Source organism: Orcinus orca, chromosome X (genome assembly GCF_937001465.1).
Source record: "Orcinus orca chromosome X, mOrcOrc1.1, whole genome shotgun sequence".
NCBI classification, from domain to species: Eukaryota; Metazoa; Chordata; class Mammalia; order Artiodactyla; family Delphinidae; genus Orcinus; species Orcinus orca.
Window position 1 is genome coordinate 129,503,660 of NC_064580.1, and position 19,785 is coordinate 129,523,444.

Sequence of the window (19,785 nt, forward strand, 5' to 3'; positions counted from 1 at the left end):
TTTTCATTTATTTCTGATCTGATCTTTATGAATTCTTTCCTTCTGCTAACTTTGGGGTATTTTTGTTCTTCTTTCTCTAATTGCTTAGTTGCAAGATTAGGTTGTTTATTCGAGATGTTCCTGTTTCTTAAGGTAGGATTGTATTGCTATAACCTTCCCTCTTAGAACTGCTTTTGCTGCATCTCATAAGTTTTGGGTTGTTGTGTCTCCATTGTCCTTTGTTTCTAGGTATTTTTTGATTTCCTCTTTGATTTCTTCAGTGATCACTTCGTTATTAAGTAGTGTATTGTTCAGCCTCCATGTGTTTGTATTTTTTACAGGTCTTTTCCTGTAATTGATGCCTATTCGCATAGCGTTTTTGTCGGAAAAGATACTTGATACAATTTCAATTTTCTTAAAGTTACCAAGGCTTGATTTGTGACCCAAGAAATGATCTATCCTGGAGAATGTTCCATGAGCACTTGAGAAAAATGTGTATTCTGTTGTTTTTGGATGGAATGTCCTGTAAATATCAATTAAGTCCATCTTGTTTAATGTATCATTTAAAGCTTGTGTTTCCTTATTTTTTTTCATTTTGAATGATCTGTCCATTGGTGAAAGTGGGGTGTTAAATTCCCCTACTATGAATGTGTTACTGTCGATTTCCCATTTTATGGCTGTTAGTATTTGCCTTATGTACTGAGGTGCTCCTATGTTGGGTCCATGAATATTTACAATTGTTATATTTTCTTCTTGGATCGATACTTTCATCATTATGTAGTGTCCTTCTTTGTCTCTTCTAATAGTCTTTATTTTAAAGTCTATTTTGTCTGATATGAGAATTGCTACTCCAGCTTTCTTTTGGTTTCCATTTGCATGGAATATCATTTTCCGTCCCATTACTTTCGGTCTGTATGTGTCTCTAGGTCTGAAGTGGGTCTCTTGTAGACAGCATATATATGGGTCTTGTTTTTGTATCCATTAAGCCAATCTGTGTATTTTGGTGGGAGCATTTAGTCCATTTACATTTAAGGTAATTATCGATATGTATGTTCCTATTCCCATTTTCTTAATTGTTTTGGGTTCGTTATTGTAGGTCTTTTCCTTCTCTTGTGTTTCTTGCCTAGAGAAGTTCCTTTAGCATTTGCTGTAGAGCTGGTCTGGTGGTGCTGAACTCTCTCAGCTTTTGCTTGTCTGTAAAGGTTTTAATTTCTCCATCAAATCTGAATGAGATCCTTGCTGGGTAGAGTAATCTTGGTTGTAGGTTTTTCTCCTTCATTACTTTAAATATGTCCTGCCAGTCCCTTCTGGCTTGCAGAGTTTCTGCTGAAAGATCAGATGTTAACCTTATGGGGATTCCCTTATGTGTTATTTGTTGTTTTTCCCTTGCTGCTTTTAATATTTTTTCTTTGTATTTAATTTTTGACAGTTTGATTAATATGTGTCTTGGTGTATTTCTCCTTGGATTTATCCTGTATGGGACTCTCTGTGCTTCCTGGACTTGATTAACTATTTCCTTTCCCATATTAGGGACGTTTTCAACTATAATCTCTTCAAATATTTTCTCAGTCCCTTTCTTATTCTCTCCTTCTTCTGGAACCCCTATAATTTGAATGTTGGTGTGTTTAATGTTGTCCCAGACGTATGTGAGAGTGTCCTCAGTTCTTTTCATTCTTTTTTCTTTATTCTGCTCTGCAGTAGTTATTTCCACTATTTTATCTTCCAGGTCACTTCTCCGTTCTTCTGCCTCAGTTATTCTGCTATTAATCCCATCTAGAGTATTTTTAATTTCATTTATTGTGTTGTTCATCATTGCTTGTTTCATCTTTAGTTCTTCTAGGTCCTTGTTAAATGTTTCTTGCATTTTGTCTATTCTATTTCCAAGATTTTGGATCATCTTTACTATCATTATTCTGAATTATTTTTCAGGTAGACTGCCTATTTCCTCTTCATTTGTTAGGTCTCGTGGGTTTTTATCTTGCTCCTTCATCTGCTGTGTGTTTTTCTGTCTTCTCATTTTGCTTATCTTAATGTGTTTGCAGTCTCCTTTTTGCAGGCTGCAAGTTCGTAGTTCCTGTTGTTTTTGGTGTCTGTCCCCAGTGGCTAAAGTTGGTTCAGTGGGTTGTGTAGGCTTCCTGGTGGAGGGGACTAGTGCCTGTGTTCTGGTGGATGAGGCTGGATCTTGCCTTTTGGTGGGCAGGTCAACGTCTGGTGGTGTGTTTTGGGGTGTCTGTGGACTTATTATGATTTTAGGCCGCCCCTCTGCTAATATGTGGAGTTGTGTTCCTGTGTTGCTAGTTGTTTGGCATAGGGTGTCCAGTACTGTAGCTTGCTGGTCGTTGAGTGAAGCTGGGTGCTGGTGTTGAGATGGAGATCTCTGGGAGATTTTCACCGTTTGATATTATGTGGAGCTGGGAGGCCTCTTGTTGACTAGTGTCCTGAAGTTGGCTCTCCCACCTCAGAGGCACAGCTCTGACTCCTGGCTGCAGCACCAAGAGCCTCTCATCCATATGGCTCAGAATAAAAGGGAGAAAAAGTAGAAAGAAAGAGGATGAAAGAAAATAAAATAAAGTAAGGTAAAATAAAATAAATCTAGTAAAATAAAAAAATAATTAAGAAAAAAATTTTTAAACAACAAAAAAAGAAAACGGATGGATAGAACCCTAGGACAAATGGTGAAAGCAAAGCTATACAGGCAAAATCTCACACAGAAGCATACACATACACACTCACAAAAAGAGGAAGAGGGGGAAAAAAATCATAAATCTTGCTCTCAAAGTCCACCTGCTCAATTTGGAATGATTCGTTGTCTATTCATGTATTCCACAGTTGCAGGTACATCAAGTTGATTGTGGAGCTTTAATCCGCTGCTCCTGAGGCTGCTGGGAGAGATTTCCCTTTCTCTTCTTTGTTCTCACAGCTCCCAGGGGCTCAGCTTTGGATTTGGCCCCGCCTCTGCGTGTAGGTCGCTGGAGGGCGTCTGTTTTTTGCTCAGACAGGACGGGGTTAAAGGAGCCGCTCATTCGGGGGCTCTGGCTCACTCAGGCCGGGGGGAGGGAGGGGCACGGAGTGCGGGGCGGGCCTGCGGCGGCAGAGGCCTGCGTGACGTTGCACCAGCCTGAGGCCCGCCGTTCGTTCTCCCGGAGAAGTTGTCCCTGGATCCCAGGACCCTGGCAGTGGCGGGCTGCACAGGCTCCCCGGAAGGGGGGTGTGGATAGTGACCTGTGCTCGCACACAGGCTTCTTGGTGGCGGCAGCAGCAGCCTTAGCGTCTCATGCCCGTCTCTGGGGTCCGCGCTGGTACCCGCGGCTCACGCCCATGTCTGGAGCTCCTTTAAGCGGCGTTCTTAATCCCTCTCCTTGCGTATCAGGAAACAAAGAGGCAAGAAAAAGTCTCTTGCCTCTCAGGCAGCTCCAGACTTTTCCCGGACTCCCTCCCGGCTAGCCGTGGTGCACTAACCCCCTTCAGGCTGTGTTCATGCCGCCAACCCCAGTCCTCTCCCGGCGCTCTGACTGAAGCCCGAGCCTCCGCTCCCAGCCCCGCCCGCCCCAGTGGGTAAGCAGACAAGCCTCTCGGCCTGGTGAGTGCTGGTCGGCCCTGATTCTCTGTGCGAGAATCTCTCTGCTTTGCCCTCCGCACCCCTGTTGCTGTGCTCTCCTCCGAAGCTTCCCCCCTCCGCCACCCGCAGTCTCCGCCCGCGAAGGGGCTCCTCGCGTGTGGAAACATTTCCTCCTTGACAGCTCCCTCCCGCTGGTGCAGGTACCATCCCTATCCTTTTGTCTCTGTTTATTCTTTTTTCTTTTGCCCTACCCACGTACGTGGGGAGTTTCTTGTCTTTTGGGAGGTCTGAGGTCTTCTGCCAGTGTTCAGTAGGTGTTCTGTAGGAGTTGTTCCATGTGTAGATGTATTTCTGGTGTATCTTTGGGGAGGAAGGTGATCTCCGCGTCTTACTCTTCCACCATCTTCCTCACTCTAACCACAGCAAGTATTATACTTAATAGAGGAGAAACTTTAGAAGCATTCCCGTTAAGGAAGGAAGCAAGATGAAGATGCTGCTATCACATCTGGGAAGTCCTAGAAAGAAATAAGAAGTCTAAGGATTGTTAAGGAAGAAACAAAATGAGAGTATTTAATAATGGTGTGATCATTTACATAGAAAGACCAAGAGAATTAGACAAACTGTTAGAACTAATGAGAAAGTTCTGCATGTTTACAAGATGCAATATCAATACTCTAACATCAATAGTATCTTCTGCACTGGCAGTAACCAATTAGAAAATATAAAGGCACCAATATGGGTCTGGATATAGGAAATACAGAAGATGCAAATGATGGAGAAATACATCAGTTAAAGGGGAAGAACTATGAACATGGGTAAATCTCGAAATAGTAATGTAGAGTGACAAGAATAAGAGGTGTAATCAGACCACACTACGACCTACCACTTCTTTGTGCTAAGTGCTTCCCAGTTAATCTTCACCACAACCTATCAGGTTGATATTTTAAAAATCCCTTCTTTATTGGTAAGAGGATAGAGAAGAAATGGAGTACTGAGACTTTAGTACGTCATGAAGGTAGGGTCCAAATGCAGCCTGACTTCTGACTTCAGCGTCTATGCTCTTACCACTGTGCTAGTACCCAGGGTCACTTGTGAGGCAGAGGTGTGGAATGGCTACAGAATGGTAGCATCTTCATGATTTAGCCCTCATTTAACACTGTACCTTACAGTTTGTAAAGCACCTTCTCACCCAAGATTTCATGTGGTCCTCATGAGACATTTACAGATGAGAAAAGTGAAGCTCAGACATTAAATGACTTCTCCAAGCAGATGAAGCAATGGGATGAGAAGTCTTATCGTTTTATTTTTGCTGTCTACAAGTACTCATTTTATTTTTAAAATTAAAGTCTAGTTAATTTACAATGTTGTGTTAGTTTCAAGTGTACAGCAAAGTGATTCAGTTACACACACACACACACACACACACACACACGTTCTTTTTCATATTCTTTTCCATTATAGGTTATTAGAAGATCCTGAGTATAGTTCCCTACTATATATAAAATAGATAAACGAGAAGTCTGACCTTTTGACTCCCACCTCAGTGCCTTTCCCGTTATACTATAGCCAGGGGTGCCATGGCAAAGCTGGCAACCATCTGCTGTGAAGCACCTATTTTTTGTTTTGCTTTAGTTTGTTTTGTTTTGTTAAATTATGTTTTTAGATTTCCAAACTGCATGGACCAATACTTTGTTAAATTGCAATAAAACTGAATTACTAGAAGGGTGAAAATTAAGACATAAATTATATTTTTATTATTTTATTAGGAAATTTAATAGGCTTTATCAAGTTGCTCTAAAAGTTTTCAAACACTCTCCATTTGTCTACTTACCTCATTGCAGTCTGGCACCGATCCATGGACCACATTTTCAGTCATGCTCTTCTAGGGTTGTATATCCGTTCAGCCTTCCATCCATGTCATTCTCCTCACCTTTTCCCAGAGACCTATGAAGGAAGCATCTTTCTTTCTAGTATTACCTGAGAGATTACCAGAGAGCCACCCACTAAGGCTCAAGGTCACTGTCAGGATGAAGAGTGGGGCCACTTGGCCCCTCCCCTAGAGTATGCCTGTGCTGGGGGCAGGAGTGTGTAGTGGAGGGGTTGGGAGAGTGGAAATCGCCTGGAGTGATTAGAAAAATTAACAGCAGGAAGAAAGGCAGTTGCTGGTTGATTACAGTTAGAGGATACATAGTTATCCCCCAGGGCTGCAATGCCAGAACTCTGACTCCAAGGGCTTTAGCCATCCATAACCACCTGGCGTCTGCCCAGCCAGCTTTTTGGAGAAACAACCTGGAGGGAGCTCTTTGCCCAGAAGCGGGTCTTCCAGTGCAAACTTCTGTCAGATGAGCATACGACTTTGTTCTGGATTCTCTTTCAACAGGATCACAGCACTGGGGATCAATTTGGAGTAGGGACCATTTCATGAGTGCACAATCAGTGTCATCACATGGGGCCCCATGCTGGGTTTTAATGCTCTACTGTTGTTATCTTGAAATCCTTAATAATTCTGAAGAAGGGGCTCCATGTTTTTATTTTGCATTGGACCCCACAAATTATGTAGCCAGTCCTGATATGGGGTTTGTGTTCAACAGGGTAACCCACAGTGTGCCTCACTGGGTGAGGGATAATCAGGCTGGATTTCCTCCTACACGACAGAAGAAAAATGCTGAATCCCCTATGGAACAGTAGAGAAATTGGTAGTCACTGCGAGTCGCATAGTTCTCATTGTAAGTCAGAGAGCATCCATTGTGTGTGTTCGGGGGATAAAACCATATTGAGAATACCTAATGAGATGTTAAGATCTGCTGTGTTTCCAAGCTGAAGGGAATCAAATGCTGTGGTCTTAGTTCCTTCTCATGAGATTCCATTTGCCTCAGGAGAAGGATTAACACAAATACCGTATGATATCACTTATATGTGGAACCTAAAAAAAGATGCAAATGAACTTATATACAAAAAAGAAACAGACTCACAGACATAGAAAACAAACTTATGGTTACCAAAAGACTTGGGGGGAGATAAATTAGGAGTTTGGGATTAACACATACACACTACTGTATATAAAATAGATAACCAACAAGGACCTATTGTATAGCACAGGGAACTCTACTCAGTATTCTGTAATAACCTATAAGGGAAAAGAATCTGAAAAAGAAGAGATATATGTATATATACATATATGTATATTCACTTTGCTGTATACCTGAAACTAAGACAACATTGTAAATCAACTATACTTCAATTAAAAAATTAAAAAAACACACAGATAGTTGCTTTGCATGCATCTATGTTAATCCTCATGTCTTTTCAAGGTAAATGTCATTAGCCCCATTTTGCAGACAAAGAAACTGAAGCACAGAACAGTCAAGTAGTTTGCTTCAAAGCCTATTCTCTCACACACAATAGCACTCAATCTCTCTGATCCTCTGGGCTCTGTGTCAAGTAGTGCCTCCACATACTGGCATGAGCCTCTAAGCAGTGACCATGTGAGAGAGCCACCAAGGGGGCTATAGTCTGTGAGGAATCCACATCCCTGGGACTGAGAAAATTTGTGGAGTGCAGTGGACCTGGGAGTACGGGGTGACTTCCACTGGTCTCACACATACACATAGTATCTCAGCATGGCCACCTACCTCCTACTGAGTTCCCGCTCCTCTGTCCCTACCTCTCTCAATCTACCCTGCCTGTCACCCACTCTCTCCTCCTTGCCTTCTGGAGCCAAGAGCTATGCATTTGATCTTCTCTCCTCAACAAGAGCTATGCATTTGATCCTGTGCTTCTGCATCCTCCTGAGTCCCTCTGCATGAGTGGCTACCAGGCAGCTCTAGGGCAAAGGTGATTGGAGAATGGGTGGAAGGCAGCACAGGAGGGACCACAGGGCAAGAAGGAGGCAAAAATGGTCCAAAGATGTACCCTGCTCTCCTGCACAAGTGTGCTGCTTCCATTTCGCCTTGGAATTTGTCACCTCCTCTTTTAACCACATAGAGAAAACTTTGAACTGAAGATATCAACTAAGCTTAGGATCTAAGAATGAGTATGGTCAAGTATTGGTGAGTGTGGAGTCAATCAAGTAAATCTTTAAATGATTTAATATGCCTCTTGGTAATGTGTCCAAGATTCTCTTCCCTGCAGTTGTATTGATATTTTGATTGGCCTCTGAAGCATGTCTGACTGCCTCACCCTCATCCTTCACATTCAGTTTTTTTTTTATTCCACCTCCTGTACAATACTCACATTTACTTTTGCTTCTGCATTTCTGTCCCTACTGCTCTACTTTACTCTGTCGGGAGTCTCTGGCTCCTTCAAGGATCTGTCTGCGTAGTCTCTGTGCTCTTTCTGATCTCACTTCTAAATTCATCTCTTGAGCCCAGCTCTCATGATGACACAGCTCTCCTCAAAATCCATCCTTGGCTCCTCCTCTTATTCTATAATCAGACCCCAACAGTCATTCAAACCCTTGCTTGAGGGCTAAGCCTTATTTCCACCAACTCCCTATGACATATTCTTTGCTCTAGAAAAATAGGACTATTTACCATTCTCCAAACACACCTTAAGTTTTCTACCCATGGATCATGCGTGTGCATCAAGCACTTTCCTTTCATCTACCTTTGTCCAACAAAATCCTACCATTTCTTTAAAGCCTAGAGCTAATGTTGACTCATTCTTAAGCTTTCCATGAACAGAGTTCATTACCTGATTTTTGTATCATTTTGTCTTCCAGCAACTCAGCTTACTCATATTTAATGCCAGTTGTCTAGTCTTGTGTCTTTCTCCACCATTGGATATTGAACTCCGTGAAGGTAGGCCCAGGTCTTAGTCTTCTCTGTATTCCCAGGGTCTGGTTTATAGTAGAGGCTCAGACAAGTTCATGAGTGGAAGCCTGCCTGCAGTCTTTCCGCCAGAATCAAGTGATTCCTGTTTGGATTCCTGTATCAAATATAGGGATTTCTGAAAATAGTTATCTCAGTGAACTGCAAGTCAGGGAACAGCATGGTCAATGTAATTTGTACCTCTCTGCTCCCTGAACAGAATAAACTCATGCAGCATAATTGAATGAAAGGAGTACAGGATGAGCCAGCTAATATTATGGAAGATCATAAATTTCTTTGTACATTAAGGTGTGTTTGTAGACAATCTATAGTCAGCTGAACCCTAAGTCACCATGGAACTGTGGGTGGTACAGTGCAGGGGCAATGTGTGAGAGTGTGTGAGGGAGGAGGTGAGCAGAGAAGAGAAAGAGGAAATGATCTCGTTTGCATGCTAACAAGTTAGTGAGCAGATGAGGAAGAAGGTAAATAACTGGGCCACTGAATGAATGAATTAATGAATGAGTGACTGAGTGAGTGACTAAGTTAACTAATTTGATGAGCAAGCGAGTGTGTGATTGATCAAATGAGCAAATGAATACATTCTTTCTCCTCTATCTTTGGGAAACTTGTTTAGCTTTCTGGGATTCCTGATCTCTTGGCAGGGGTCTCAGGAACAGTTTGGAACGGTCTTTGCTTCCTCAGGTTTTAAATTGCATCGGACACTTTCCTTTCATCTCATTTCCTTTCCTTTTATCCGTAGGCTGTCTCCAAGGATAATGTACTCTCAAACTTTATATATATATATATATATATATATATATATATATATATATATACATATACATATATAATATTAAAAATATATATATGTCTTATCATGAAAGCAGCACCACTTGAAAGCTCGATTAATTGCTAATGTTCTTCATCATTTATCAAGTGCCAGTTGTGGCATGTAATCTTTAAAGGGAATGAAATTAAAAGAATTAAGAAACAGAGCTTCATGCCGAGGTGGCTGTGGGGGAGAGGCAGGAGAAGCACTCACGTGCTGCTGAGGTTCCTGCGGCTGGTCTGGGGGGAAAATGAGTCGTGATCTGCCAGCATTATGTGGGAGAGAGCAGCTCCTGACATGGGCTCAGGACGTGGGGCTGTGTCGTGCTTGCCTGTCTGGTGAAGCAGAGCTAGTGCCTGTGGGGCTGTGTCTATTGCTATTGCTATTGCTGTACATCCCCACACCGGGGATCCAAGACTGCCAAGGGCGCCCTGGACTTCTGAGGCTGTTGCCCCCTCCCATGCTTTCTTCCCCCTTATCACTGGGGACAGGAAGAGGTTTGGCTTGGGGCAATTGGGGAAGGGCAGAAGTTCTAGGGCAAGAGCCCACCAGGCGGACAGCCAGTTGCAAGAGTGACAGGGTCAATGTGGGGCTCCCCACTTGAGCCATTTCTCAGCCCTTCAGCTCACTGCAGGCATCAGGTAACTCCCACACACGCTGGCTGCCACTGCCCACCTGTACTGTCTCTTGCTCCAGGGCCTGGAAGAGAGGCTGAGGCTCCACTGTGGCTGGCCCCCACCCTTGGACTACTGTGAGGGCCTGAGACCCTTTCTCCTGGGCAAATACTCCAAACATTTCAGGCTGACAAGGAGTCCTGACACTTACTCCTTAAAAATCTGGAAACAGATTATTTCTGGGTGCTAGACCCACAGCTGAAAGAGAGGCTATTCTGTAGAGAAGTGTCCAGGAAGGTCCATGTGAGAAGATGGTCTCTTGCCTCCCAGGATGTGGTCCGGCTAGGTTACCACCTGTGCAGTGCCCACAGGCACTTCTCTGAGGACTAGCCTCTCTTTAAGCCATGTGACTAGCACCTAAAAATGCCCCATTTGCAAATTTGTAAGGAGTAAGCATCAGGGCCCCATGTTCAACCTGAACTTTTTGAGGTATCTGCCTATGAGAAGGGGTCTTTGGTACTGCTCAGACTGGTGTCCCAGCAAGAGTAACACCTGGGAGGCAAGACACTTTGATCTCATGGGTACCCTACCGGACTACCTTGGGGCCATCAGTTCCCCTAACCAGCACCTTGCTCCCTGTGAGTGTGCAATTCTTAGGCTTTCTCTGGTCCTCCATTTCCTTGTCTTTGTGAGTTTGGATTAGAAGAGCAGTTCTCAAGCCCTTTCATGCATTGGATTCCCCTGAAGTGTTTGGTAAAACATGGATTACTGGACCCATCACCTGGAGTTTCTGAGTGCAAAGCAGTGTCCTACCTGTTTCCTTATCAGCTTCTGAAACAACCCGATAATCTGAGGAGTCTCTACCCCTTTTAGAGTCGGGGAAGTAGGCTCATGATGGTACCCAGACTTGCTTAAAGTCCCACTGCCAGTGAATAGAGAAGCCAAGATATAAAGCCAGGCTTTTAGCTCCCAGACCTTGCCCTGCTTCTCCCACACCCCATGGCCTAGGGGAAACCCAACTTATTTTCCAGCTTCCATATTTGCCACTCCTATATGTAGTTCCATGAAGATGGCAAGAATCATAATACTTGCATATAGCTTAGTACATGCCAGGCACTGTTCTCAGAGATTTAAAGGCATTACAGCATTTAATTTTCACCCTAACTCTAGGAAGTTGATGTGCTATCATTACTTTCATTTTTTAAACATTTTTATTGGAGTATAATTGCTTTAAAATGGTGTCTTAGTTTCTGCTTTACAACAAAGTGAATCAGCTATACATATACACATATCCCCATATCCCCTCCCTCTTGCATGTCCCTTCCACCTCCCTATCCCACACTCTAGGTAGTCACAAAGCACCGAGCTGATCTCCCTGTGCTATGCGGCTGCTTCCCACTAGCTATCTATTTTACATTTGGTAGTGTATATATGTCCATGCCACTCTCTCACTTCGTCCCAGCTTACCCTTCACTCTCCCCGTGTCCTCAAATCCATTCTCTACATCTGTGTCTTTACTCCTTTATTCCTGTTCTGCCCCTAGGTTCTTTAGAACCACTTTTATTTTTTTAGATTCCATATATATGTGTTAGCGTACGGTATTTGTTTTTCTCTTTCTGACTCCTTCACTCTGTATGACAGACTCTAGGTCCATCCACCTCATTACAAATAACTCAATTTCGTTTCTTTTTATGGCTGAGTAATATTCCATTGTATATATGTGCCACATCTTCTTTATCCATTCCTCTGTCGATGGGCACTTAGGTTGCTTCCACATCCTGGGTATTGTAAATTGAGCTGCAATGAACATTGTGGTACATGACTCTTTTTGAATTATGGTTTTCTCAGGGTATATGCCCAGTAGTGGGATTGCTGGGACATATGGTAGTTCTAACTTTAGGTTTTTAAGGAGCCTCCGTACTGTTCTCCATAGTGGCTGTATCAATTTACATTCCCACCAACAGTGCAAGAGACTTCCCTTTTCTCCACACCCTCTCCAGCATTTATTGATTGTAGATATTTTGATGAAGGCCATTCCGACTGGTGTGAGGTGATACCTCATTGTAGTTTTGATTTGCATTTCTCTAATGATTAGTTATGTGGAGCATCCTTTCATGTGTTTGTTGGCAATCTGTATATCTTCTTTAGAGAAATGTCTATTTAGGTCTTCTGCCCATTTTTGGATTGGGTTCTTTGTTTTCTTGATATTGAGCTGCGTGAGCTGCTTGTAAATTTTGAAGATTAATCCTTTGTCAGTTTCTTCATTTGCAAATATTTTCTCCCATTCTAAGGGTTGTCTTTTCATGTTGTTTATGTTTTCCTTTGCTGTGCAAAAGCTTTGAAGTTTCATTAGGTCCCATTTGTTTATTTTTGTTTTTATTTCTAATTCTCTAAGAGGTGGGTCAAAAAAGGATCTTGCTGTGATTTATGTCGTATTCTGCCTATGTTTTCCTCTAAGAGTTTTACAGTGTCTGGCCTTACATTTAGGTCTTTAATCCATTTTGAGTCTATTTTTGTCTGTGGTGTTAGGGAGTGTTCTAATTTCATTCTTTTCCATGTAGCTGTCCAGTTTTCCCAGCACCTCTTATGGAAGAGGCTGTCTTTTCTCCGTTGTATATTCTTTCCTCCTTTACCAAAGATAAGGTGAGCATATGTTCGTGGGTTTATCTCTGGGCTTTCTATCCTGTTCCATTGATCTATATTTCTGTTTTTGTGCCAGTGCCACACTATCTTGATTACTGTAGCTTTGTAGTATAGTCTGAAGTCAGGGAGCCTGATTCCTCCAGCTCCATTTTTCTTTCTCAAGACTGCTTTGGCTATTCGGGGTCTTATGTGATTCCGTACAAACTGTGAATTTTTTTGTTATAGTTCTGTGAAAAATGCCATTGGTAGTTGGACAGGGATTTCATTGAATATGTAGATTGCTTTGGGTAGTATAGTCATTTTCACAATGTTGATTCTTCCAATCCAAGAATATGGTTTATCTCTCCATCTGTTGGTATCATCTTTAATTTCTTTCATCCGTATATTATAGTTTTCTGCATACAGATCTTTTGTCTCCTTAGGTAGGTTAATTCCTAGGTATTTTAGTCTTTCTGTTGCAATGGTAAATGGGAGTGTTTCCTTAATTTAAAATTCAGATTCTTCATCATTAGTGTATAGGAATGCAAGAGATTTCTGTGCATTAATTTTGTATCCTGCTACTTTACCAAATTCATTGATTAGTCCTAGTAGTTTTCTGGTAGCATCTTTAGGATTCTCAATGTATAGTGTCATGTCATCTGCAAACAGTGACAGCTTTACTTTTCTTTTCTGATTTGGATTCCACTTATTTCTTTTTCTTCTCTGATTGCAATGGCTTAAACTTCCAAAATTATGTTGAATAATAGTGGTGAGAGTGGGCAACCTTGTCTTTTTCCTGATCTGAGAGGAAATGGTTTCAATTTTTCACCATTGAGAATGATGCTGGCTGTGGGTTTGTCATATATGACCTTTATTATGTTGAGGTAAGTTCCTTCTATGCTTACTTTGTGGAGGGTTTTTATCATAAATGGATGTTGAATTTTGTTGAAAGTTTCTTCTGCATCTACTGAGATGATGATAAGGTTTTTATCCTTCAATTTTTTTGTATAGTTTATCACATTGATTGATTTGCGTACATTGAAGAATCCTTGCATTCCTGGGATAAACCCCACTTGATCATGATGTATGATCCTTTTAATGTGCTGTTGGATTCTGTTGGCTAGTATTCTGTTGAGGATTTTTGCATCTATGTTCATCAGTGATATTGGCCTGTAGTTTTCTTCCTTTGTGACATCTTTGTCTGGTTTTGGAATCAGGGTGATGGTGGCCTCATAGAATGAGTTTGGGAGTGTTCCTGCCTCTGCTATATTTTGGAAGAGTTTGAGAAGGATAGGTGTTAGCTCTTCTCTAAAAGTTTGATAGAATTCGCCTGGGAAGCCATATGGTCCTGGGATTTTGTTTGTTGGAAGATTTTTAATCACAGTCTCAATTTCAGTGCTTGTGATTGGTCTGTTTATATTTTCTATTTCTTCTTGGTTCACTCTCGGATGGTTGTGCCTTTCTAATAATTTGTCAATTTCTTCCAGGTTGTCCATTTTATTGGCCTATAGTTGCCTGTAGTAATCTCTCATTATCCTTTGTATTTCTGCAGTGTCAGTTGTTACTTCTCCAATTTCATTTCTAATTCTATTGATTTGAGTCTTCTCCCTTTTTTTCTTGATGAGTCTGGCTAATGGTTTATCAATGTTGTTTATCTTCTCAAAGAACCAGCTTTTCGTTTATTGATCTTTGCTCTTGTTTCCTTCATTTCTTTTTCATTTATTTCTGTTCTGATCTTTATGATTTCTTTCCTTCTGCTAACTTTGGGGTTCTTTTTTTCTTCTTTCTCTAATTGCTTTAGGTGTAAGATTAGGTTGTTTATTTGAGATGTTTCTTGTCTCTTGAGGTAGGATTGTATTGCTATAAACTTCCCTGTTAGAACTGCTTTTGCTGCATCTGATTGGTTTTGGGTCTTCGTGTTTTCATTGTCATTTTTTTCTAGGTATATTTTGATTTCCTCTTTGATTTCTTCAGTAATCTCTAGGTTATTTACTAGCGTATTGTTTAGCATCCATGTGTTTGTGTTCTTTACAGTTTTTTTCCTGTAATTTATATATAGTCTCATAGCACTGTGGTCAGAAAAGGTACTTGGTACGATTTCAATTTTTTTTAATTTACTGAGGCTTGATTTGTGACACAAGATATGATCTATCCTGGAGAATGTTCCATAAGCCCTTGAGAAGAAAGTGTATTCTGTTGTTTTTGGATGGAATGTCCTATAAATATCAGTTAAGTTCATCTGGTGTAATGTATCATTTAAAGCTTGTGTTTCCTTATTTGTTTTTATTTTGGATAATCTGTCCATTGGTGAAAGTGAGGTGTTAAAGTCCCTACTATGATTGTGTTATTGCCGTTTTCCCCTTTTCTTGCTGTTAGCATTTGCCTTATATATTGAGGTGCTCCGATGTTGGGTGCATAAATATTTACAATTGCTATATCTTCTCTTGGATTAATCCCTTGATCATTATGTAGTGTCCTTCTTTGTCTCTTGTAATAGTCTTTATTTTAAAGTCTATTTTTTCTGATATGAGTGTTGCTACTCCAGCTTTCTTTTGATTTCCATTTGCATGGAATATCTTTTTCCATCCCCTCACTTTCATTCTGTATGTGTCTCTAGGTCTGAAGTGGATCTCTTGTAGACAGCATATATACGGGTCTTGTTTTTGTATCTATTCAGCCAGTCTGTGTCTTTTGGTGGGAGCATTTAATCCATTTACATTTAAGGTAATTATCAATATGTATGTTCCTATTCCCATTTTCTTAGTTGTTTTGGGTTCGTTATTGTAGGTCTTTTCCTTCTCTTGTGTTTCTTGCCTAGAGAAGTTCCTTTAGCATTTGTTGTAAAGCTGGTTTTGTGGTGCTGAATTCTCTTAGCTTTGGCTTGTCTGTAAAGGTTTTAATTTCTCCATCAAATCTGAATGAGACCCTTGCTGGGTAGAGTAATCTTGGTTGTAGGTTTTTCCCTTTCATCCCTTTAAATATGTCCTGCCAGTTCCTTTTGGCTTGCAGAGTTTCTGCTGAAAGATCAGCTGTTAACTCTATGGGGATTCCCTTGTGTGTTATTTGTTGTTTTTCCCTTGCTGCTTTTAATATTTTTTCTTTGTATTTAATTTTTGACAGTTTGATTAATATGTGTCTTGGTGTGTTTCTTCTTGGATTTGTCCTGTATGGGACTTTCTGTGCTTCCTGGACTTGATTGACTATTTCCTTTCCCATTTTAGGGGATTTTCAACTCTAATCTCTTCAAATACGTTTCAGTCCCTTTCTTTTTTTCTTCTTCTTCTGAGACCCCTATAATTCAAATATTCATTCATTTAATGTTGTCCCAGATGTCTCTGAGACAGTCCTTAATTCTTTTCATTCTTTTTTCTTTATTCTGCTCTGCAGTAGTTATTTCCACTATTTTATCTTCCAGGTCACTTATCCGTTCTTCTGCCTCAGTTATTCTGCTATTGATTCCTTCTAGAGAATTTTTGATTTCATTTATTGTGTTGTTCATCATTGTTTCTTTGCTCTTTAGTTCTTCCAGGTCCTTGTTAAACGTTTCTTGTACTTTCTCCATTATATTTCCAAGATTTTGGATCATCTTTACTATCATTATTCTGAATTCTTTTTCAGGTAGACTGCCTATTTCCTCTTCATTTGTTAGGTCTGGTGGGTTTTTATCTTGCTCTTTCATCTGCTGTGTGTTTTTCTGTTTTCTCATTTTGCTTAACTTACTGTGTTTGGGGTCTCCTTTTCTCAAGCTGTAGGTTTGTATTTCCTGTTGTTTTTGGTGTCTGCCCCCAGTGGCTAAAGTTGGTTCAGTGGGTTGTGTAGGCTTCCTAGTGGAGGGGACTGGTGCCTGTGTTCTGGTGGATGAGCCTGCATCCTGTCTTTCTTGTGGGCAGGACCTTGTCTGGTGGTGTGTTTGCGGTGTATGTGACCTTATTATGATTTTAGGCAGCTTCTCTGGTAATGGGTGGGGTTGCTTTCCTGTCCTGGTAGTTGTTTGCCAGTGGCCAGGGGAGTGGAGGGTGCCGGCAGGTACTGCTTTCATGGGAGTGGTGCTGCGGTGGGAAACTTCCTCGAGCCCCGGGACAAACTCTCACACACTCTGCCTACTGCAGGCCACGGGGTGGGCAGGAGCACAGTGTGGGTGCTGTGGCACGCTGAGCCTGGTGCTTGCCCTCGTCCATCCGCCCAACTCTACTTTCATTTTACAGATGAGGAAATTGAGGCACAGAGTGGTCAGCTCACTTTCCCAGGCTCAGAGAGCTAAGCAGTACTACAGCCAGGACTCTACCCTGGGCAGTCTGACAGCTAGGTCTCTGATTTGAGCACTGTACCCCAGAGAGAATGGTACACTTAGAAGGCTGCCTTGGGTACCTGCCCTGCATGGCAAGGGAGCTCAGGAAAAAATGCTCAGGCTTTAAGAGATAAGAGTGACCCTGGGCCAGGTAGGGTCTACCTCCTGTGAAATTTTCCACAGCTTTTCAGATTGCCTGTTATGTGCTGTCTTATGCCTGGCGCTCCCAGTCTCTTCCTTGCATCATCACCCCGGTCCATGCATAACCAGGACTGTCTGTCAAAAGGAGCCCAGGCACACAGTGAAACATGAGATGTAGTAGTCAAAGCACGCCTGTAGGCATGTGAGCCTGGCGGGCCGGCTGCAAAAGGCTTGATTGCATAATGGCATTTAGAAAATGGCACTTGTCTTTTCTTCAAAGACCTTCAAGATGATGAATTGGGGATTATTGAAATGGCCTTAAATCAAGGCTTCTGCACACAACAGTTTGCTCAGACTCATGCAAAGTGTATTTCTCTTTGGAGTGGATGATACCAGAAGCTCCCTACCACTGGCCACCTTCTGGGCTCAGGGTCTGGGCCAGGGACCAGAGTCATGGAATAGGAGAGCCTGGAGCCAAAACGACCCGACAACACAGAAAGTGTGAGGTCCCTATGTACCTATGGGGACTCTGAGGCCCCAAGAGAAGGGACTGACCCAAAGGCACCTAGTAAGCCAATGAAGCAACTGCCTTCTGAACCTGTTGGAACATTCTAATGGCCATTTCCCCATGGGGCTACTCTAGGGTCTGCCTGTGTGGGCAGCATACTACCTGGGGGTTGCCATTTGACATGGTGGGCCACCTCGTTTCTGTGCTCTTCTGTTCCTTCTCTTCCAGGATGAGTCAGGGTGATCTGCAGGCTGTTACATCCACTCCTAAGCCTTGTGGACTCTGGGGATACTGGTGTTTGTTACTTCAATGTATGCACTCCCCTCCACTCATCTCCCATGACCCATCCCCACCACCCTCCTAAGAGTTTAGAGGACACTTGCTTGAAAATGGCCCATCTCATCTCCTACATGATCTCCCAGCATCTGCAGCCTCAGCTTCCTTGTCCACCCACAGGTGCCAACCCTGAACTTGAATGAACCAAAAATAATTGTCTCCTTAAATTTTGTGCTCTAGTCTGGGCTGTCCTGGCAGTCATACCTGGCCTCCTGTCCAGGAAGCAACATTCTTTAGAGAGACATTAGTGACCCTTCCACCTTTTTAGTGCCTTAGTTTCCCCATCTGCTAAATTAGAATAATGGGAATCCCTGCCTTCTATACATCCTTGAGTGTTGAGAGGACCCTGTAGCAGGAAGATGGGGGAAGGTTCTTGTACACTGTAAAGTGCGATGCAGGTACAGTGAGTGTGGCTGTGGCTCTGCTGTTGGGCCTATCTCCTATCTGGCTTTCTCCTTGGATCATCTTCCTGGACCTCCACAGGTAGAGGCTGCTGTGTGGCTGAGTGGTGACAGACCCCCATGGGATTTGGCTTAAGCCTGCAGGGGCTGGCAGCCATGGCTCTAGAGATATAAAAGTAAAACAAAACACAGCACAACACAACAAAGCACTACCACCAACCAAAAAAAAAGTCAGGAAGAAATAATATCACGAATATGGAATTGAGTGATGAGCTTTGACAACAAAATTATAAAATTTTTAAGAGGAGGAAAAGTGCAAGCAGGGCAGAGCCATACATAGACTGGGACTGTGGGGACAGATGGGAAGAAACAGGAAATTGACCTTGTGTGCCTCCTGGAGGCAGAGATGATAGAGCCACTCAGACAAGGTCCCTGCTTTTGAGGATCCTCCCCCTCTAGTCCTGGGAACAGGTGGATCTGGGTATGACTGCATACTCTGTAATAAGGATGAATGATAAGGAAACACAAGAGGCCGTGGGAATCCAGAGGAAAAGTTCATAACCCAGACCCAGCAGCAACATGGGGAGGGGAGCGTGGAGACAGAAAAATGTTACAGCAGCTAATGCTTGAGTTGGGAATAAGAAAATGAGTATGAATTTGCCACATGGAGGGAAGGGGAAGGCCATCCCAAGCACAGGGGACAGCGTGAGCAGAGACACAGGGGTAGGAAGAAGGAGCACAGAAGTGCTCTAGTGAGGTTAAAACCTCAGGCACAAGGAGTGGTGGGAGGGAAACAGGCTGAGGTTTTCTGGGGACAGGTCCAGCAGAACCTTGAATGCCAAGCTCAGGAGCTTGACTTTGATTCCAGAAACAATCGAGACCTTCCACTGAGCGAAGGAAGGTCTTGAGCAGGGGAGGGTAATAATCTGACTTACAGCTTTCAGAAGATCCTTCTTCCTGCAGTGTGGTTAGAGGACAGGAGACTGGTGAAATTAGATGTAAGAGCACCAGAAGGGACGCAGTTGCAGAAGTCCAGGTGAGTTAATGGTGATCTGAACTTAAATTTCTACCAGGGGAGATGCAGAGAAGGGGACAAAGGCAAGAGATAGTTGCGACGTAGAATATACTAGACTTGGGAACTGATTGGATGCATGTGGTGAAGGAGAGGGAGCTGTCAAAGGGGATATTCAGGCTTGTTGCTTTGTGCAGTGGAGAGGATGGTGTTACTATTCCTGAGAAGGGGGTTGCTGCATGCGGAAAAGCCTTGGGAAGAAGATCAAGGGTTCCCTTTTGGTCAGTGACATATTTGAATTGCTGCTGGTACTTCTACATGGAAATGGGTAGTGGACAGTTCGATATACAGGTCTGAAGTGTGAACTAGAGAGAGAGCTTTTTTTTTTTTTTTGCGGTACGCGGGCCTCACTGCTGTGGTCTCTCCCGTTGCGGAGCACAGGCTCCGGACGCTCAGGCTCAGCAGCCATCATGGCTCACGGGCCCAGCTGCTCCGCGGCATGTGGGATCTTCCTGGACCAGGGCACGAACCCGTGTCCCCTACATTGGCAGGCGGACCCCCAACCACTGCGCCACCAGGGAAGCCCGAGACAGAGCTTTAAGTAGAGAAGGAAGGGCCAGCAAAGACTGACAATGAATATCCAAAGAGATAGGAGGGAAAACAGACCGGCTGGTGTTTTCCTCTTCCC